We start from the raw sequence: 23,674 nt of genomic DNA, 5'->3' as shown, positions 1-23,674 counted from the left end.
TATGACCTACTCACTGACACACTGTCGCGTAGGCTCTCATTATTCTCATGAGACTACTGGATTAGAGCAGCAGAATCACCTGCGGTGTGGGGGACTGAGTCTAACCTTCTACAGGTGACACTGGTCGGCCTAATCCGGGTTTTGCTCTGGCTAACTAGCAGTGCCTCATCTCCATGCAAGAGCAGGGGTGATTGGGCAGTTGAGCGCATGAAGCAATTGACTGCTCAGGGAAATTGTGGTCACATAGATTGCATCTATTTCTCTCAGTTACATTAGTCTTACATATACAAGGACAAACAGAGGCAGTACATCTTTCAATAAGGTTTTAATGAAGCATCTGCATCTTGGATACTGCAATACCCTGGACTATGAAGCATGACAGGATTAAAATTGTGACAGGGAGAGTAAAGCATAAAAATAAAGCTACCATATTGTCACTAGAATCAGTAAAGTAATTCCTACCTAGGCTATGTTAGAGCACAGCATGTTAAGCTCTAGTTCTGCCCTTCAGGTTCCCCTGGGAAGACATCATCCCTCATACCTGAGCAAAAGGCCTGTAGCCCACAGAAGCAGCTGTAGCGAAGCATTTAGCAATCAGCATACAGTTGTGGACATATGGCTGGAATCTCCCTCTAACGTGTATGGGACAGAGAAGTGTATTTATAATAAAACAGCTGATGTTCTGAGAAAATGTCCCTACGTAAGGATGTGTATGTTTCTATGAATACTAGAGACAAAGCGTTACCACGTTAACCGGCAACCTATCTTATTGCAGCCTTGAGAAAGCACAGAGTGAAAGAAATGTCTTGTTTAAGAACGCAGTGCTGGCCTAGGCAAAGAACAGCTAGATAGAGAGAAATAAAACAAGACCGCAAATGTGGCTATTGTTAAAATAATAAACAAAGCTGAATAAAATATATCTAGGTTAAAGTGCATAGTGGCAGGCCTGGTTTTGCCAAAATGCCGTGTATGGAGCTATACCCAAAATGGCTACACAACAACAGAACCTGACTTACTCTTCATAACTAAATCATGGTTGGGAGAGGAAATGGCCCCAGTGTTGCATGAAACAATTCCTCCAGGCTATCACACAAAACCATATAAGCAAAAGAGGAGGTGGACTAGCTGTTATATTCAAGCAAACAAGAAATCTCAGCAAAACGGATGACATTTCCATGCAAGGTTTTGAGGCCCTCATCACCAGATGCAAGCCGACATCAACTTCCTCCTGTAACTTCCTCCTCCATTACAGACCACCACCTAGTAATCCAACATTCCCAGAGACACATTCCTAGACACAGTTTCAAACCTTATAGCACTATACTCCAACCAGTGCATTTTGGGGGAAATAAACATTTGGTTTGACAAACCCAATAGGCCCAATCCAAAAGCTATCATCACTGGCCTAGTCAAGTTGAACCTACGTCAGATTATACACAATCCCACACACATCGCTGGACACATCCTAAATGTCATTTTTGAAAACCCAGAACTAGTTACCATTCAAGGCATCACACCAGTCACATGTTCAGGTGACCATTTGGTAGTTTTCCAACTTAAAATACCTCAAAACAACATACCCACGATAACATTACCTATAAAACAAAGGAAAACCACCAGCACCAACCCGTTTCCAAAACTCCCCTCCAAGTGTAAGCCAACCCAGCCTCTGCACTCCTTCAAACAGATATCATAAAGTGAATTTTATGGATCTGGTCAAAGCAAGCAAGCTTTCTGGCTGCCCTTCTGACCCTTGTCCACCACACACCTTCAAGAAAATTCTTGTATCTACCTCTGATGCCACACCAGTAAGAATAATCATCAATACTTCTTTAACGACGGGAATCTTTCCGGAATACCTTAAAAAGGCATACATATGCCCATTATTAAAGAAAACAAAGCTAGACCCGCATGACCCCAGCAACCACAGACCAATTACAAATGGACCTTTCCTGGGCAAACTGGGAATCGCCCAGATATCACAATTAATTGAAGATAACTCCATACCTTCAGACTGCCAAACTGGATTCCACCAAGGAAGAGGCACTGAATCTGCCCTCAACGCTATCTGGGATGATCTTAAAAACAGAGTAGACCTCAATGGAGTTGCTGTACTACTTCTCTTGGAGCTCTCAGCCTTTGACACAGCTGACCATGCCATTGTTATACAAAGACTCGATGAAGCTGGCATAGAGGGGAGTGCTCTCGACTGGATCACATCCTATCTTCAGAATATAACCAATGTCACCAATACTCTGTCTTTCTCATCCACACCCTACTTCAAAAAAGCAGGGGTCCCTCAAGGCTCAATCATCTCACCCATGATTTCCAACATCTACATGAAGTCATTAACAGCAATGATCAATGAATTTCAACTCACATTCTACAATGATGCAGATGACACAAAAATACTCCTTAAGCTAGAACACCCCAAAGACATTGGAAACTCACAAGTCTTCAGTTGCTTCTGAGCCATTGATCATTGGATGACATGGAGCCATTTCAAACTGAATGCTTCCAAAACAGAAATACTCACATGTGGCGATTGGGAGATTATGACCCTCCATGAGCCTGGTCTGACGATTTGGGACCACATCCTAAAGAATCTAAGGAAGTTATAGACCATGGAATTACCATGGACTCCAAGTTAACAATGAATGCCCAAGTGGACAAATTAGCAAGATCAAGCTTCATCAGCATGAAAACTCTGCAACGCATCTTCCCCCACCTTGGATTTCCACACAAAGTCCAGACTACTAGCTCTTTTGTACCGTCTAAACTGGATTATGCCAATGGTCTCTACCATGGATCACCTCTATCTACTATGAAAAAACTAAAACACATTCCGAACTCAGCTGCCAGACCACTCTTACATGTAAAGCCACAGCCCACATTTCCTCAGCCTTGAGGACTTTACATTGGTTACCGGTTGACAGAAGGCCTTCAAGCTGCTTTGTATCACAAACAAAGCAATACATGGAACAGGGCCACTTTTTAATCAGGAATAAAATCACCAAATATATTCAGCAAAGAAACCACTGCTCAAGATCAGCAGCCCATCTCAAAACCCCACTATACAAGAAAAAGATAATAGGAAGTACATCTTTCTCTGTTCGAGCAGCCAAACTATTGAATTCATTACCCCAAATATAGAAGATTATCTTCAGAAGACTACTCAAGAGTTGGCTCTTTACTACATAACCACCACACTCAAACTGCAATGGGCTGCATATCCCTGGGTATGTAAACATATATAATGTGATTACATGTATATATGTAGATATGTGTATTTCTTTGTGCAAATATGTATAATAACTATTTTATCTTAAAATATATACATACATACTCTTTAGGCCTGTTTAACAAATGTATATATTACTTATGGTTAATTGTATGTTTGTGTGTATATATATATATATATATATATATATATATATATATATATAATATATATATATATATATATATATATATATTTACATATATACTTATATGTGTATTTATGTATATATGTATATTTATGTGTACATTATTCTACTCTTAACATGTTCATAAGTCATTGAATAGTTCTATATATGTTCTTTGATTAGATGCTTATGAGTCTCTGTTTAAGTTGAGCCTGGGCAGCGCGCATGCGCTGTCTGCAAGACATGGCGTATTCATTCAATGGGCTTTTAACCACACCACTATTGCCATTTGTTTTTTGTTGTGCTGTTCAGAAATGCTATGTTTTTATTGGTGCATTGGTTCTGATTCTCCTGCCTTTGGATGCTTGGTTCACACCGAGGCGATTTCACTGATTGTTCTTTTGTGTTGCCCAGCCCAACACTTCCACGGTTCCTCCTCGTTGACCATTGCAACCCATGGTTAGCAGATGGCTCCACACATCACTTACTCTCCCTGTGGGGTCCCCTCACCCCTCCCACAACACTGCTTGTTTTCTTTGATTTGGTCCCATCCCGTTTATTGTACGTGTTAACCTAATCCTGCAGGCGTTAGCGTGAAGGAGACCTGATCCTGTAGGCGTTTGCGTGAAGGATGTTCAACCATTGCAGACAATCGACATTTGTAAGACATTTGTAATTTTGTTTCTGTCTGTATTTTGTTTTGATTCGCCATCGACATTTGTAAGACATTTGTAATTTTGTTTCTGTCCCTATTTTGTTTTGATTTGCCAAGTTTAATTTTATTTGTTCTGATTGGCATATTTTGGTTGGCACAGAGAGAGACGTTGCTAAGACTTGAACCTAGTTCCTCAGGCCCATAGTTGATAGCTTTGTATGTTACACCACGTCCTTTCAGGTTGCTAACTTGAAAAGCAAACTTGCTCTTGTCTGTCTCGCTCTCTTCTCCCTTCCCTCATTTACAGAGGTACCCCGTCTGCCCCTTCCATCCCCCAACCTTGGTGATGTGAATTCTGCTTACTACAGTTTGTAATGTTCTGTAGCTCTCTGGGAAACTGGGCATCCCTGTCGGCTCTGGATCGAGCCAAAGTGGCCTGCTGATATTGTATTTGGTTACTTTCCAGGCTGTTTAAAAATTTGTCACTGTGGTCTTTGGTCGGTGAGGTGAGCATAGACTGCAATCTGGACAGTGGTCGGCCAGGTTCTGATGTGGGTCAGTGTAGCACATTATGTGTACGGACGCGTGCACTGAAAGGCCACTCACGCGTGTTATGAGGCAGAAATTTGCTCCAAGGACAGTTTTCTCATGGCTTGGATCTAAACATGCAGTGGCAGCGCGTCTATTAGGAACTAAAACAGGATTACAGGATCTCGGACCTGATGGAATCCTCCTCCCCCGATTATCTCCTGCTTGCTGTCTGCCAGCGTCACCCTACAACTAGAAAAGCATGTGCAATCATCTGCTTAACAATGGAAACAACGCAGAATTCTACCAAAGACTTCAGCACTGACTTTTAAACTCAAGAAGCGCCTTTCCATTACCCGCGCCACCCTTTGGATGTTTTAAACCTACTTAGTGAACGACCTATGGTTCAGTGCGTTATTCAATTCACTGCAGAGAAAAATTGCAGCTGCAAGAGCTCTAGGATAACACAACTATCCGCAAGCACTTGTTATTTTGCTGACTGCTAATACTCTCGGGAGCATCGCCTACTGAGGCCTGGGAATGGTAAACCTTTAAAATTGCTAATGCATGCTCTGTAATTATAGTGCCGGTCAACTTCTTTTCATTGCTGCATCCCGAAGGTGGGGAACATTAGGATTTGTACCGCACACCTGAATGTTTATTTCTATTCTTCCTGCCAAATGTCTCCCCTGCCCGGCTCGTGACTTTCCATGGCTTGTGGCAAGTACAGCAGACAAATCAGACCACCTCAATTTACAGCATGTGTTTAATTCTATTAGTCCTTGTTTACCACCAGTTGGACACTAAACACCCCTGGCCTCAGCGCGTTGCCCCTCAAATTTTCAAATCAGAGGTGTGCACAGCATATTCATAAGTAGGCAGCTGGCATTGTGCTGCTGAGAGTTGTGTGGAGGGCAGCCCAACTGAATAGTGTAAGTGTCGACACGTGTGCCAAAAATGTAAACAAATTGGAAACCCACGAACCAAGACGCAATCGACATGGAAGGACACATCTTAAGAAAAGACAGTAACAGAGGCAAGGATGACTGTTAAGAGATTCACCTTAGAGATCGCTGATCTCTGACTAGTTCTCAATCCCAGACCATTGCTCCTTTCAGGATCTTGCCTCGACTGATAGAAAATACCACTCTAGGTGGGCCTCATTCACAGTAGTTTTTTTTTTTTTTCTGGCAGCAAATGTTGCTTACTGCAGAGATTTGATGTTATGCTTGAGTTTCACCGAACTACTAGAAAAAATACTTTGAGAAGTGTTTGGCCCGTACAGTAATATTGCCTTTAAGAAGCCACCAGCAGTATAGGCGACCTCTTCAAGAAGGCTGCCCTTCAGAGCTACTCATCGATACTGTAGTTGTCCTACTTTCTTGCTGCACCCCATCCCTGCATGCCTTATGCATTCAGCCGGCATTACTGTGCGTAGCTTCCTTTTCACAGCGCTGTGAGGGGAAGCCCAGCCCATTTATTCACTGTAGCATATGCGCCTGGTCCATAGCAAGGGACATTAAGGTAAATGCTAAAATTAGGTGGGGGCTTAAACTCTTTGCAAAGCAAATGAATTCCGGAAACATACAGTCTTAGTGTTCGGAAAAGCAGCCTGACCACCGACTGCCTCAAATTTGCAAATTTTCCTTGCAATCTCCTTATGAAAATAGGAACATTTATTAATGTGGCTGAGGTTTTTCATTGCTGCTGAGGGACGCAATTTGAGCTGGGGCCGGCAGGTGGTGCGATTTTGTAGTGACATCAACTGATTCCCATTGCCTTCCTTCTTCTCCCGGGGACATACCCCTGTGCTGCAGTATCCTGTGGCAAAGCAGTGATCAATGAAGGAGGCGCAGACAACAGCTCTTCACCAGCACCCAGGACCATGCTGCAGGAAGTCTTCCGACACCAGCTGAGAACAGGTAAACGGGACATTTTGTTTTATTTTTGCAGGTGTTCTCCATATCGTCCAGCTGAGTTTTGTTGGGAAAGGGATAGTCACATTTTGTGCCGCAAATAAATGGCAAAATTGTATTTCCCTTTGGTGAAGTGCATCAGTTTTGCCCGAATTGCATTTCGAGTCTCTCTCTCTCTTCAGGTCCCCTCCCTGCCACCACTCACGACTTGACACACAGGACATTGCTTACCTCCTTTACTGGGGCCATAAATCTCAGGCTGCTCTGCTCTTTGAAATGTGAGGCAAAAATGCTTGCAAGACTTTTCATTCTGTTAAAATAAAAAGAAAATACTTTTCCAGCTTTATTTTCCAATTTCTGTTGAGACATTTACACAACATTTCTCATCTCTCCTCAAGGGTTGCGATTTCTGATGTCAGTAGCTGCTAGTGACCACCAAAGCATGGCAGGAAAAACCAAAATTATGAGACAGGGTTGACAAATTTATGTGGCAAGAAAAGTCCAGTTTGAATTTACAATGCCAATAGCTATAACTCCAGAAAAGGCAAGACCTATTGTATTGCAAATGCTTGTTTTATTTTTATCTATCACAATAGGTACATATTATCTTGACTATCTACAAGCATTTCACTGTTGAAATATTGAGGAAAGATAACATAATGTTATAAAAGTACACACATAAATTAAACTTAGAGCCCTTAAACCTACTGTTCAGTTTACTTCTGGACATATGAAAGGACTCTCAAAGGGTTGCAGGTGGCCTGCTGCGTAGTTCAGAGGACTGCCTTGCTTCACTAAGAAATACAACCCTGCTGTTTGAAGCCTGCTCTGTGCCCTCAGAAGACTGTCCGGCTTGAGTCCTACTTTTCTGTTTAGCCAAGGGCTTCCAGAATGACACCAAAGGCTATTTGGCTGCCTTCTGGTCAAAGTTTCAGGGACAGAAAAGTCTCAAACCATCTTGAACCTGCACTTGGATCCAGCCTGAGTGACTCTTGACCCTCTTAGAATTGCCCCTTCAGTCCTGGACCATTGGAAATGGTGCTAAAGGTCCTCAGATATCCCAGATTGAAAGCTTGGGACATTTTCAACCAAAAAGGTCTCTATGAACTGAGAAGAAACCAGGACCTTCCTGCTCATCAATCTGCCCAAGGTACATTGCCCATTAGCCTGATTTCACAGCAGCCCTGCTATGTTCTTCTCCACAGCAACAAATCCTGTTCAGAGGCTTCTTGCAGAAAGAATATCTGGCCTTGTAGAACCCTTGTTAGCTACACCCTGCAGCTTTGTCCGACAGAAGATTTTCAACTTCCAAAAAAGAGACTTAGGCCCTAATTATGAGTTTGGCGGTCCCACTGCATCACCACCGAACTCTTGGGGAGGACACCACCACCATGGCGGTGTTGTCCCCTTCGAGCATATTACAATGTTCCTGCCAGGCTAACTGGCCAGGACATTGTAGTATGCTGTTCCTGCTGGGATGCCCGGTGGGACAGTGCTGCGATATTGGTCTTATCTCCCTTAAGGGAGCCGAGGCCAATACCGTAGCAGTCCAACACCCGCAGAATGCGCACTGTCAAATCAGACAGTGAGCTTTCTTAATGTGCTGGCAAGGGGGCCCCTGCACTGCCATGCCATGGGCATGGGCATTGCAGGGGTCCCTCTGTGGCCCCCAGCACTGGCTTTACACCAGCCTTTCCATTGTGGGGTCCCCGCCATGGAAAGACTGGCAGAAAGCTGAGTTGTAATTAACCATGTGGTGCTGAGTTCATGTCTGCCCCAGGTTAGTACAACTCATGCCCCAGCCACCTTGTCAGGAACCAAGTTCCTGGCGGCGACGGCGGACTTTAGTCAGGTCCTCCAACCAAGGTTGTAATGTGGCAGTCGGACTGCCTGGAGTGTGGCAGTCCAAAAGTCACTGGGAGTGTGGCGGTCCTCAGACCACCACACTCGTAATGAGTGCCTTAGTGCAAAAGGAGAAATCCTCACCACAACTTCATCCTGCGGCTCCCCCAGCAATGATGCCTCCTCCTCCTCATATGCTGCAGGCTGCCTTACAGCACTGAACTATAACTCTCGCAGACATTTTCCTTCACAGTTTCTATCACGTTCGAAGGTAAGTGGCGATCAGGCCCAGTCCACTCCGTGTGTCCCACCAGCGCTCCATCGTGGGTGGCCATTGTTTTCAACTATGCCCCCGGTCTTGTTCAACCTGATGCTTTGATCTTTTAGGCACTATTGTGCTCCTCAAAATTAAAAAATTCATTATTCTGGTTCTACAGATTGGATTTTTGTCATTTTGGTGTCAAATCAGTTATTCAAAGTACTCTATTTTCCTAAGTTGGTGTGATATTTTTCTTATGGTGTATTTTTACTTTATTTGTGTTTGAGAGCTACATAAATACTTTGCACATCGCCTCTAAGTTAGGTCTAACTGCTTTTGTGCCAAGCTACCAAAGGGTTAAGCTCAAGTTAATTTAATTATTTTTTGTGGTTCACCCCGGCAAGGACTGTGGTGGCTGTTGCTTGAATAGGGTTTTACTCCCCTCAATCAACAACCCAGTTTTTCACACATACCACATCTTCAGGGCTTCACAGGAGTCAAATTTCATTTAACAGGACATTAAAAACTGATATCAAAGGTGTGAGTGAGTAAGTGCAGAACATTTTTTATAGAGTAAACCATCTCATATCACTGCTCCGTGTAGCAGACAACATCCTGAAAGTAAGAAAAGCCAAGGGTAAAGCTGCCACGAAGTGCCAAGGTTGTACCATGGCCAGGCAATCAGGTGCGCAGTTCTGTTTATACTGATTTCCAAATATTCCTCTGTGATTTTTCACAATAAATAATATATATCACCACCCACATTTGTGCTCCCGAAACTGTGCTATTGCAATAATATCAGTACACATTTTGAGAAGCCCATGCAATAATATCTATAAGGTGAAGGAAACCTACACCAATATGTGGGACAAGGGCTGGGTCTTGATAACTGATCTTTGCTGCTTAGCCAGCATTGTAGAAAAATCTATAACTGGTGACCAATACGCATGTGATGAGCCTCAGCTATTATTGGTGCATTTCACTTATTACTATCTATTATCAAGATGTCGAGGAACCAATGTGGATGCAAAATATCAATGCTCGGCACCAGGCATAGCAAGGCTACTAAGGGCCCGAGTGGAAGCAATGAAAATGCTCCTTCGCCCATTTTTAGAGTAAAAGGTAAATGGGGTATTCACTGTCAAGGGGCCTCATGCCAATGAACCTACTGCACTAAAGATAGCTACACTTCTGCTCCAAACATCTCAACTGGGGGATGAAGGCACAGTTCAAATATAGTCCATAAATTCCAGCTTTGCTAAAGTGTGACAGGTGCAGTACAGCCACATCAGTGAAGCAAAATAATGGGCATTGGGTGTAAGGAATCCCATCAGACTGTACGGTATCCATGAGATTTGAGCATCATTTGACCTTTTTGTTGAACTATTTATGCCTGCTGCAGTCAACTTGCATCTAAACGTCTATGTGAATTTTCTGTTAGTCTCAGAAAGGAAACGTTACACAGAATAAATTGTCTGCAAAACCATATTGCTAGCAGTGACGTTGAGCTTGTGTGTGAAGCACCCCACGACACTCCAATTACATTCATATCGACACTTGCCTACACTTACTTATCGCAGTGTTTTATCGTCCGAGACACTGTCTTTATATAGTGCAGGAGAATGGGGTGTCGCTCTCACAGCTCTGGTAAGTCAACTGAGACTTTATCACAATCCAGTGATAACACTTTGCATAGAATGCTATTTCATTTATAGGATCTGCCCTGTGTGAACATAGATATGCATATATACATACCATAGTGTCCCAATTTGCCTGTTGCAAAAAACATTTCATATACTTACTCAATGTTGGATAAATATATTAATCTTTCAATGAGCTTCGTTGTCACCCCTGCATATAATACCGGTCCTACCTTGGTCACGCTAGCTTTCGTGTATTTCAAAATATTTATGTAATCATATATCAGCATAACAATGCATCTTTGCACCGTTAATGAATTGTTTCCTGTACCTATTTCGCGGGTATGTATTTATTTACTCACTAGATTGTTTGTTTGAGAACTTTGAATCTTTGTTGCAAGCGAACTGGGATTCTCAGAAAGAAAAGTTAAACAAAACTCAATCTACAAATCCCATTAATTAAAGGAAAAGACAGCACAGCAGTTCATAACAAACCTGATTCCAGTCTACAAGTCACCATTCTCCATTCCACAGATCCTATGACTAAAGCTCATTTTTTGCCGCTGAAATTTAGATTAATACCTCGTTATCTTCGTGTTTTGGTTGTTATAGGCAACAGTAATGTGTTGTTTTTTTCACACAAGGCTGGCAGCTATGATTACAGGCGACAGACACATAACGAACGCAGCCAGCGATGCGCTATGGATTTGCTCGAACATGCAAATCTTCTTTAAAGGAGGATGTGTCAGCAGCATCTGGTACCACAAGCAGCAACTTTTCAAGGGTTATCTTGTGGCTTCTCAGTTGGTTAGAGTACTTAAAGTAGCAACAGTTTGACATAGCATCTACCACCAGTTAGGAGAGTTGGTTCCCTGAACAAAAGAAAGGGGTCTCTATATCTGCTTGTGAGTGAACCATTAAATGGCACAGTATCATTGGTCTGAATTTGGGATCACGCCCTTTCTGCATTTCATGGGTCTCTGAAATTAAAGCAGTCAACAAAGAGTGAAGATGTTGGAAGTTAGAGTGAACACTACCAGGTAGGCAATGACTGGCTGGGGAGGGAGTCTTAGGCCTCATTATGAGTGTGGCAGTCCGAGGACCGCCACACTGGGGCTGGTGGTGGGACCGCTGCACTGCTGGTGGTCCAACCGCTTAATTACAATCCTGGTGGGTGGACCCACCAGGGTTCTGCCATCCCCGCCAGGACCATGGTTTCCCACTGCATGACAGCAGTCAGAGTCAGTGCCGCCTGGCTGATAACAACTCCCATTACCACCAGCCTTTCCATGGCGCTCTGACCAGCATGGAAAGCCTGGTGGTAAGGATGTGCTGGGGGACACATGAGGAGTGCCTGAAATGCCCATGCCCATGGCATGGGCAGTGCAGACCCCCCTGCCGAGACAGTGTGTATTCCAAGGGTGCTGGTCAGCCTCCTCCGTGCTACTCGGTCCCCCTCTTAAGGGAGCCAAGTCCTATATCGTAACACTGTTCCAGCTGGACTTACCAGTGGGAACACTCTATTACAAAGATCCCGCCGGTAACATTGTAATAGGGTGGAGGCGGTGGCGCCCTCCCCGCGTCATTGGCAGTCCCATAGTGGGATAGCTAATCTTGTAATAGCGGCCTTAGTTTTTTGTCCTGTTTGATAAATAAATGTACAGCAAGTGGGACAGGAAGAATAATGGGATTAGGCATTGTGGCAGGTAATGTTCTGTTACAATGGGCTCAGGTTGATGAAGCCCTGTTAGAAATGGGGTCTCTGGCTGGCAGTCAGTTTGCACTCTGTCCAAGCAGGGACTCTCAATCTAGTCAAGGTAAGGGAGATACACACTTAGGACAACCTCTGCTGACACCCTTGGTAGCTTGGCACAAGAAATCAGGCATATGTCAAAGGCAATATGTAAAGTATTTGTACCAACACACAGCAATACAGTGAAAACACTACAAAATGGACACCACACCATTTTAGAAAAATAGCCAATATTTATCTAAATCAAACAAGACCAAAACAACAAAAATCAAACATACACAAGCAAAGTTATGATATTTTAAATTTAAAAGAGTCTTACTCCAAAGAAAACAACGGATGCGTTAATGCTACACAAAGTACCTGGTTTGTGTCAAATATAAAAAGCGCACAGGCAAGTGTGCATTGGAAAAGTCAGCGATGCGCCAATTCCTTACATGCAAGTGAGGCTGTGCGTTGTTTCTTCTCTGGTCAGGTAGGTGATGTGTCGTTTTTCTCTCCCCCAAGAGAGCGTTGCATGGATTTCTGAAAGGGCACCTTGGGTCTGGGCAGGTTCATAGATTTTGACACCCAGTGACAGGGTGTGCAAACTCCAGCCATCCGGTGATGAGGAACCATGCTGCGTGGGGCTTGAGTCGATTTCAGCAGGCAGCTGCAAGCGGGTGTTGTATCATTTCTCCAGCTGCAATGCAAGTGATGCATGGATTTCCCAGCTGCGATGCGGGTGGTGTGTTGATTTCTCAGCCGCGAGGCAGGTGGTGTGTCGTTTTTACAGCTGCATTGCATGTGGTGCATCAAATTGTTCCATGCACAGTTCCTGCACATGGATTTCCTCCTTGGTTCCACCAGCTTCACCTTTCAAGGGCCCAGGGACTGGAGCGGGCACCACTTGGCAGGGTAGGAGTTTCAGCAGATAGTCCAGGTGCTGGCAGAGGAAGTCTTTGATGGCCCTGAGACTTCAGAACAGGAGGCAAGCTCAGTCCAAGTCCTTGGACACTCTTCACAAGCAGGAATATACCACAAAGTCCAGTCTTTGTCCTCTTTCAGGCAGAAGCATAAAGTTGTCATGAGGGTGAAATAATCAAGCTCCAGGTGAAATCGTCAAGGTCCATGAAATAAACAATATGCTTAACCTATTTTGCGCTGAGGCTGTGTTATAGTGCCATGTCTCAGAAGTAGCTATGGTATATATCAACTATGCTCCTGTGCCTTCATTCAAGAAGTGTCTTATGTGACAGCCTTTGTCCTGATTGGATAGCTTTGATCATGAATGGCACATTTTTTAGTAAATCCAGAAGAACATAGACCAATATGATGAAGCTATGTTACCCTTGTTTCAATTTTCTGCATGATCAAAAATAGTTGCAGTTCAATGTATGCAAGCTTTTGAGGCATGGAATGTAAAGTAACGTTTAATTGTTCACATATTTATTTAGTTGAGAAAGTTCATTTGCTTCTCCAGCAACATGAATGAGGTGAACTGTGCAGCAATCAGTCATTGATAAGTTTCATTTTGTTGCTCATTTGAATAGAAGAATAATGGCCTTCAAAGGACTTTCATTCCTATTTGCTAACATTTGACAGGTGGACGAAGGAGAATGGTTTGCAATATAATGCTGGAAAGATAGAGTGGCAACTGGCTCAATGTTTGATCAGAGGATTGATGCCTACTATCAAAGGGAGAATTGCCTGAAAACCGAGGTTTCATATTTAACAGTAATCTCTCTTTAAAATCAATATGTTGTCTTCTTCCTAGTTCATGAAACTATATAATGTGAGGGTGAATGTATCTATTCGACCCCCGTGTATAGAGAAACTATAGTGCGAACTGTCTAATATCATGCTCGAACTAAAGGAATGCACTTTACTTGGGCCCCCATAAGCACCAATGTAGGAAACTTCAAGTCAAGAATTCATAGCCATCCAAACTCTAATTTTGGGAAAATGCATATGAGGATTTGCTCTAAACCTGTGTGATGGATCTAACAGGAGCAATGCTATTTTCTGTCTCTCAGTGCCTCCAGCAGAGACTAAAAATATGGGGATATCAGGGCCAGAGGTAGAAGGGGGAAAGGGGAATAGGGGAAGGGGGGAAATAGACAGTACTCCGTCCGTCTACCTCATCACTTCTGTTAGTCAAGGAGGTTTGCTGGGTGAAGTGGATCTCTACAAGACAGACTTACACAACATGTCATCAATAATGCAGAGCGTTACTAATAGTAATTCTTGAAGATTACATTTACAAAAAATATGTACCTCAGAAATATATATGCACTGGCACTTCTCCCCATTTTTTGAATAACTGGTTCCCAAGATCGTTCTTTAGTCATTAACTTATGTACCTCATATTTATTTCAGTATTTATTTTAGGACGTTAAATGAACAGACATGGGTTGTGAAGCATGAAGTGATTTTTGCAGGTGAGTTGGTTTCAACAAAGGAACATGAATAACAGACTGGATTTCAAAAGATTGAGACAGTTTCAATCTTACATTAACCAAACTCACAACCCGTCTTTTCAGAAACAAAACCACAAAGTTAAGGTTCAATGTAAAAGTTTTTTTCAAACGCTCTTATCTTGTAGAAAACCAGACCTTCCCATCTACAACATACTAAGGTGCAGTACTTCTTTTACAGTTAGCATAAAATGTATAAGCAGCTTTTCATGCTAAAATAATCAGTACTTTTCAAGTGTATTTCCTTCTTTCACTAAGCCTCTTTATCAATAGATAGACTTTATGTATGTACTGTGGTCAAACACTATTAAACAACATTAGCTGAAGCAATGTAATGCTCACACAAAACCTTTGAAGACAAAATTAATGGGTGCATTCAGTCACTTGATTGTCACCATTCAATTAATCTTGTTGCCTCAAAATCACTTTAGGAGAAAAGTTAATCTGAGTTGCTTAAGGGTGCTTTTTTCTCATACAAATCACTAAATTCTTGACAATACAGGGTAAAATAGATAGGACATCTAACAGCCGGCAAAATTCTCACTTCTACAATTACCTCAGGAGGATGATTTTCACTGAATGTACAGGAAATCAGACTATTCTAAGATAGTGGGAAATCAGGTGAACTGTCCTAGTGCCCAAAATTACATTGAACTGAAGATAATCTATCAAGTCAAAACAAAGTTTCTCTTGATAGCCTCCAAAGACACCAAAGCAATACACATATGAGATTCTGCTAAACCTTAGAATAAGTTAGAACCATCTACAGCTTTAATATCTTCAGGAGTAATTTTCTTAATGACTCAAATTTGCAGATTATGCAAACTTTCTATCTATTTAATTCACAGGATCTCCGGAATCTAAGGGACCCAAAGTCACATATTCTTAAACTTCTGACAAAATAATATTCATGCTCATTGTCATATGAGCCACTTGATAAGGCATCACCAGATGTATCATATGATCTTGCAAAACAGAGCAAAATAGCAGGGAGCACTGGGTAGTTACCACACTTTAGATGGAGAGCAGCTCCTTTGTAAGGAACATTCTACTACACAAACAGCACTCCAAAAGGTCTATATTTCGAGCATAGCTTTTAAGCATACTCGTACCACAGCGCCATTCAGGCTGAGCTAGAAAGTAACAAAGCCTTTCGCATTTTTACAGCAAGTTCTTTAAGCATAGGATTAGCAAATGCCATCCACGAAGAGCTGAAAAATGACAAATGCCTTTTACTACTCCAGTCACAGTGTCACAGCTTTGGATTGGTAACACATCATCAAAGTCAACCTGGAATAAATAAAAGCAACCCCTTACACATGTGTTACGCTCTGATTAGAGTACCTCAGAGACATATAGTTTTATCTGGACACAAAGAAGCAAACTTAGGAACTACCTACGGTTCCCTGCAAATTGTTACTGCAAATTTGTGGAGGATCTATACTAAAAATATTTTTAGAATGCGCTTGAAATAAATACCCCGGGGTGGTCCATAGCCTGGGGGTAGTGCAATGTATTTTATAGGGGAAAGGGGCGTGCAGACTCCCTCCCTGAGCCTCTTTGAGGTCCTGAGGATCACATGACCCTGGGCTGATATGTTAATTAAAAGGGGGAGCATGCAGCCTCTCTTCCTGGGCCATTTCCATGCCACATGAACCCCATCTTCCAGGGACTATTCATGTAATAATGAAAGGGGGTGTTTGGTCCCCTCCCTGAGACTCCATGATGCCCCAAGGACACCATTCTCAGGCAGATTTCTTAATTCTGGGAAGAGGACATGCAACCCCTCATCATCAAGCCTTCTTGAGGCCCAGGGGACTCCATCCCAAGTGTCATTTAAGCTTTGCTGGGGAGGCGCAGAGTGGCCCCCTTTCCTGAGCAATTGTATGTCCCCTGGGACCTCATCCATGAGTCCAGGTCTTGGACAGTGTCCTGGGGACTTCAACCTTCCAGGACACTGCTGTTTCGTGGGCAGGGATGTTTTACGTGCTTCTAGCCAGTGGTAGCTGAAAGATGCTCCTGCTGGGCGGGAACACATAAGTTTCTTCCTGCCCTCGCTTTTGCGGGCAGGGAAACATAGTGAGAAATCCCACAAGGTGAGAGCAATACTGGCTCCCACTGCAGCTTGGCAGACTATGGGGCCCTAAAAACTCCCCCAGCAACCCCCAATATTCAAAATGATGTAGGGTGTTTATACTTTATAAAAAAACATGTTGGTAACTCCTGCATGGCCCATGGGTACTATAACTCGGGCCCTCGCCAACGCTGCTAATTAACTACCATTTTACATTACTCATGACCTGTTTCTATGACATCTTTGGTAACATCACTGCAAAATCTGAAAGTAGATGATTGATAACAACACTGTACATTGCAGTGGCACGGGCTATAGTTCATATAGAGCACAAGTTAAAGTTAAGTGAGATAACTTTAACTGATTAATTTTGATTTCAGTGAGGGTTTGCTTTTATGCATTACATTTTGGCTTGGTTTGTATTTTACCAACACAAAGCAGTAACACTGTGCCTGGAGTAGTAAAAAGGTTCTGTCATTTTCCTTCCCGGCATGGATGGCACTTGCTAATTCTGTGCTTAAACAGTTAAGAGTTTGCTGTAAAAATGAAAAAAATGCTTTGTCACTCTCTAGCTTGACATGGGTGGCACTGGGCTAATCCTATGCCTACAAACTCTGTTACAGAAACAGACATTTGAGGTGAGCAGATTGAGAGTGTTGGTGTTGTTGCAGGGTGCTCAATAGTAAAGAGATGCTCTCAACCTAGGAAACTACCCAGGGATACCAGCTTCCTTTTTTCATAATTTATGCCACACTCTCAACCTGACAGGGTATTGATTTGTTGACTTGAGATATATATATATGTGTGTGTGTGTCTGTGTAAAATACATATTCCATGAAAAAAACTGACAAATTATAGCTACAAAATTTTTTATTTATGCGTTCCATACAAATCATACTTAAACTACAAAAACATTACACATTCTAAAGTTATAGTTATAATTTAATTAACAGTGCACACACTTCCTTCACATTACTATGCTGACCACATGCGTACCCAGTGTTACTTATAACCTACATTTTAACTTACCACGCCACCTTGAAATTATTAAAGTCATGCAGCTTCGTCCACAGTTCTCTCACATTACTCATCATACTACATAAACTATAACTTGCACCTTCTTAATGAACTGGTTACACCTTTGCATATGACATTACTTATACTATGTGAACACATAGCTTTTCATAACAACACTTATGACATCTCAATTGGGATGATTTTTTAGAACATAGTGCATGGTAGAGTTGTGAATATTAGATTGTTTTAGAGTAAAGTGGCATGGAGTGGATTATAGTGCACTTGTGTAGTGTATAGTTGAGTAAACTCTTAGAAATTGGAATGGTGGTCCAGTAGAGTGAGTGGCATTATTGTGCAATATTGGAAAAGTTATTTAGTGGAAAAAAGCATTGTGCAATGGAGTGCATAGGCATAGATTAGAGTGTGTTGTTAAAAAGTAGAGTGTACTAAGTTATAATGAAGTGGAGTTGAGTACAGTGCCATAAAGTGCAATATACTTTTCTAGAGTGCAATTCTAGAGCAAAATGTCATACAGTGAAGCTGCATAGAGGGCAGTGGCATATACTGTAGTGGCGTACAGTGGAGTACTATATAGCAGAATGGTGTACAGTGGAATATCGTACAGTCTAATAGTGTACAGTAGAGTGTAAAAGAGTGGATTGGCAGAAAGTCAAACAGCGCACGCAGTGGAGTAGTGCACGGTGCATTGGTGTACAGTGGCACAGCCTAGCCCGGAGTAGTGTGATAAGGTGAAATACCATATAGTGGAGTGGCATACAAAGGAGTGGTGTCCGAGAAAAAAGCTTATAATGGAGTGTCGTAAAATGGTTTGGCATACAGTGGAGTGTCATACAGTGGAATGGCATAGAGTGCTGTGGCATACAGTAATGTGCCATCCAATAGAATAGAGCATAGCTGAGTATCATACAGTGGAGTGGGGAGCAGTGGAGTGGCATAGACTGGATTGCATCCAGTGTAGTGTGTACATTGGAGTTGCCTTCAGGGAAGTCGCAAATACTGCAGTCTTACAGTGGAGTGGGCTAGAGTGGAATAGCATGTAGTAGAGTGTCGCAGAGTGGAGTATCGTCCAAGGGACTAGCATAGAACGGAATGGCATACAGTTGAGTGACATAGAGTGGAGTGGTCTACAGTACTGTGGCAAGCACTGGAGTGCTGTACAGTGACATAGTGTAGAATGGAGTGGCATATAATGAAATAGCATAGAGTGGAGTGGCATAGAGTGGAGTGGTGTACAGTGGAATTGTGGCCATTAAAGTGCCATACAGTGTAATAGCTTTTAGTGGAATAGTATATGGTGGAGTGCCGTAGAGTGGATGAGTGGAATAGCATATACTGGAGTCACGTATAGTGGACTTGCGTACAGTGGAATGGTGTACAGTGCAGTGGTGTGGAGTGGAATAGCATAAAGTTGAGTGGTGTATAGTGTAATGCCATACAGTGTAGTGGGGTATGAATGTAGTTGAAATTTTGAAAGACTGTAGCTTATGGTGTGCACTGTAGTGCAAAGCAGCGACTTTCACTGCATTGTGTTTCTGCCCATGAACAAAGCAAAGCAGGGTGACATATGGTGGTTTTGAGTAGCTTTGTAAATGTTACATAACTATTCTGCTGCCCTTATGACACTATGGTGGTCATTCCAACCTCGGTGGTAAAAGGCGCTTACCGCTGTTCAGAAGACTGCCATAACACCGCCGAGGCCACGTTAAACCGCCACGGTCATTCTGACCCACAACAGGTAAACCACCAAAATACAGACATCCACAAAAGTCCGCCACACCAAAGGTCAGCGAGAAACTGGCGATGACCAAACCTCCACCGTCACGCCAACAGAAATACGCCCACACTATCACGACACACGAATCCACGCGGCGGTCTTTCAACCGCGGTATTCCATTGGCGGTACACACTGCCGCGCTCAAAATACACACACTCTTACTAAACACAGCCACATTGGATAAACTGAAATACACACACCTGAGACACATACACACACCACTCCCACACACCCAATACAATATAAAACACACACCCACATCACCCACAAACCCCTACTCCTAGAGATTCGTGAACACGCACAGAGATAAGAGACCCGAGCACCCAGACGCGCAATTCACTGTCACCCAGCAATATTACCACGCACTTCAAACTATACACCAATACACATCACCACACTCAGCACCACACAATCCACCCCACACATCACCCAAACCACCCCATGGCACCGCAAAGACACCCCAGGTTTTCTGACGATGAACTCAGGGTCATGGTGGAGGAAATTGTACGGGTAGAGCCACAGCTCTTCGGGACACAGGTGCAGCACACCACCATTGCCAGGAAGATGGAGCTATGGAGCACAATAGTGGACAGGGTCAACGCTGTGGGACAGCACCCAAGAAATAGGGACAACATCAGGAAGCGGTGGAACGACCTACGGGGGAAGGTGCGTTCCATGGTATCCAGGCACAACATCGCGGTGCAGAAGACTGGCGGCGGACCCCCACCTCATCCCCCAGAATTTACAACATGGGAGGAGCAGGTCTTGGCGATCCTGCATCCTGAGGGCCTCGCAGGAGTAGGCGGAGGAATGGACTCTGGTAAGTCAAATCTCAACTACTTCATCCCCTCAACCACACCAGCATGCCAACTCATACCCCCACCCCCATCACACCTACTCCTTGCAAATGTCTCACCCTCACAACCCACCCATCCCAACACCAAGCCCTGCATGCAACCACAAAGCATGGACACCCATCACCTAAGCATGCCCACTGCACCTACACATCCCCCCCCCAAACCACCATCACAAAAGCCCCCACACAGGAATGCAAGCACAGGGCTACACGGGCACCCACCCATTGCACGCTATGGCATACACAGAAGCAATAATCATACATTTATACCCCTGTAGGACCCGAACGGCACGTCACCGCGCAGGAGGGTCCACAAATGTCCACTCCACCCCCAGAAAAAGCCCACAGTGATGACAGCACCTCTGGCTCCCTGGATCTAGATGACCAGCCCGGCCCATCGGGGACCTCTGGACAGTCGGTTCCCCTCAGACAGCCACAGGCCACAGCAGACCTTCCCCCCTCTGGGAACACCAGCACAGCACCCACCCAGCGGGCCCATATCTCTGTCCCCAGGACACGTCAATCAGCGGTGTGTCCACCCCTACAGGGCACCCAGGTTAACCCACCACCCCAACAACAACAGGGACCTGGGGGCAGTGGTAGTGGGCACACAGTCCAGGGGACAGAGGCACAGGGAAACAGGGGAACTGGGAGGGCTGCTGTGCGACAGGGGGGGGACAGGCCCAGGGAACCCACCCTCCATGAGGCTCTCTCCTCCATCATGGGAGCATACCACCACTCCCAGGAGACGATGGCCACGGTCCTGGCACGGTTTCAGGAGATCCAGCTTCTGTCGGAGCAACAGTATTTGGGGTTCAGGGAGGAACTACGAAACATCAGTTCTGCCCTGGCCACCATTGTAAGGGCTCTGAATCAGGTAGTCACCACATTGCGGGACACTGTGGCAGGACAAAGGGCCCCTGACACTAGCATGGACCAAGAACTGCCTACCACCTCCGCCGGCGCTAGTGGACAGGAGGCCCGACACAAGACCAACAGGCCACCAGAACCCCACCCCCTGCAGAAGGAGAACCACCCCGCAAGCGGGCCCTGAGATCCAGGAAGAAGACAGAGTAAGAGGCCAAGACCCCCGCCAGCAAAGGATACCTCCCTGATTGTCATCACACTGTCCCACATTGACACCCTGTCCAACCTTACACTGCCCCTGCTCCACTTTCCACAGGCATCTGGACAATGCACCTGTGATACTGATAGTCTGGACTCTGCCATGGACAATCCTCCACCATCACACCTCAATGATTTGCAACCACCCACCAATTTTGAGCACTGTAATAAACACACTTATTGCATAAAACAATCTGGAGTCTGGCTGGGATTTTGTACAAATGTATTAGACATTACCGTGCCAAATGGCATATACACATTGTGATGCCAACATACCAATGTCACACAGCTGTAGTCCATGGGGAAATAAAGCAGATGTCACGCAGTGGGGCCCACATCTCTGAAATCAGAAGGGAAAGTCACAACTGGGGGAAAAGGACAGACAGTAGAGAGATAGTAGGGGTTAAGTATATGTAATATGCCGGTGTGGATTCTTACCTGTGTGTCATTGAAAATACTGGTGTATTACTGTGTTCCTGTTGTCTATGTCGTCCTCTTCGCCTTCCTCCTCTTCACTCTCCACAGGCTTCACAGCTGCTACAACACCACCATCTGGACCATCCTCCTGCAGAAAAGGCACCTGGCGTCGCAAAGCCAGGTTGTGAAGCATACAGCAGGCCACGATGATCTGGCACACCTTCTTTGGTGAGTACATTAGGGATCCACCAGTCATATGGAGGCACCTAAACCTGGCCTTCAGGAGGCCGAAGGTCCGCTCTATCACCCTCCTAGTTCGCCCATGGGCCTCATTGTACCGTTCCTCTGCCCTTGTCCTGGGATTCCTCACTGGGGTCAGTAGCCATGACAGGTTGGGGTAACCAGAGTCTCCTAATAGCCACACACGGTGCCTCTGGAGTTGACCCATCACGTAAGGGATGCTGCTATTCCGCATGATGTACGCGTCATGCACTGAGCCAGGGAACTTGGCATTAACATGGGAGATGTACTGGTCAGCCAAACACACCATCTGGACATTCATCGAATGATAACTCTTCCTGTTCCTGTACACCTGTTCACTCCGGCTGGGGGGGACAAAAGCAACATGTGTCCCATCAATGGCACCAATGATGTTGGGTATATGTCCAAGGGCAGAGAAATCAGCCTTCACTGTAGCCAAGTCCCCCACCTCAGGGAAGACGATGTAGCTCCGCTTGTGTTTGAGCAGGGCAGACAACACTCTGGACAACACCTTGGAAAACATGGGCTGGGACATCCCTGATGATATGGCCACTGTTGTTTGAAATGACCCACTTGCTAGGAAATGGATTACTGACAGCACCTGCACTAGAGGGGGGATCCCTGTGGGTTGGCGGATTGGTGACATCAGGTCTGGTTCCAACTGGGTACATAGTTCCTGTATAGTGGCTCGGTCAAGCCTGTATGTCAGTATGACATGTCTTTCCTCCATTGTCGACAGGTCCACCAGCGGTCTGTACACGGGAAGATTTCTCCATCTCCTCGCATGTCCCAGCGGACGGTGCCTATGAAGGACAACAGCGAGCACAGAGTCAAACAACCCACAGGTATGTAACCACAGCTTGTACATAACACGATTCCCAATGCAATCAATGGCTTGTATGAGTGTCGATGCAAGGCCTAGGTATGTGTGACGCAGTATAAAATAAGGCATGTGGGCCCTTGAAATGGCGGCTGCCTGACCTGTGAAGTGCGACAATGGGATGTGAGGTCAATGCGCTGGCGTGGGACACCGTGGCGGTAGGCGGTCGAAGACCGCGGCACAAAGCTGCATTGGTTAACATTGAAGCCTATGGGTCTCAGGAGCCAATGACGATGTGCGCCGGCGGTCGCGGTACGCACCGCCGCGGGCGTAACTGCCATTTTCCATCTGCTTAATCACTCGATACCTGATCTTCCACAGTAAAGGACCTACACTGCAAGTGCTGCTGTGACCACGGTCTGGAAGAGACAATGGCTCATGCGACTGGGGAAAGGGCCCCTGCCTTCACTGCTTAGGAGTTGGAGAAACTCGTGGATGGGGTCCTCCCCCAGTATGCGCTACTCTACGGTCCTCCAGACCAACAGGTAAGTACACTGGGACCATGCTTTGTGGCCAATGCCTGTGTTGAGTGGGGTGGATGAAAGATGGTGGGGAGGGGAGCGATTGAGGCATGCATCAAACGACGGATGAGAGCATGTGCCACATGGCAAGGGTGGGGATGGGGGGGCCACTCAAATCGAGCATGCAGAAGGTGATGATTATTCTTCTCTCCCTGTACATGTCACATAGGTCAGCGCCCATCAGAAAATCGCTATTTGGCGTGCCATCGCCAAGGACGTCCGGTCCCTGGGGGTCCACCAGAGACGGGGCACCCACTGCAGGAGGAGATGGGAGG

This window comes from Pleurodeles waltl, chromosome 1_2 (genome assembly GCF_031143425.1).
Source record: "Pleurodeles waltl isolate 20211129_DDA chromosome 1_2, aPleWal1.hap1.20221129, whole genome shotgun sequence".
NCBI lineage: Eukaryota > Metazoa > Chordata > Amphibia > Caudata > Salamandridae > Pleurodeles > Pleurodeles waltl.
This window is presented reverse-complemented; position numbering follows the sequence as displayed.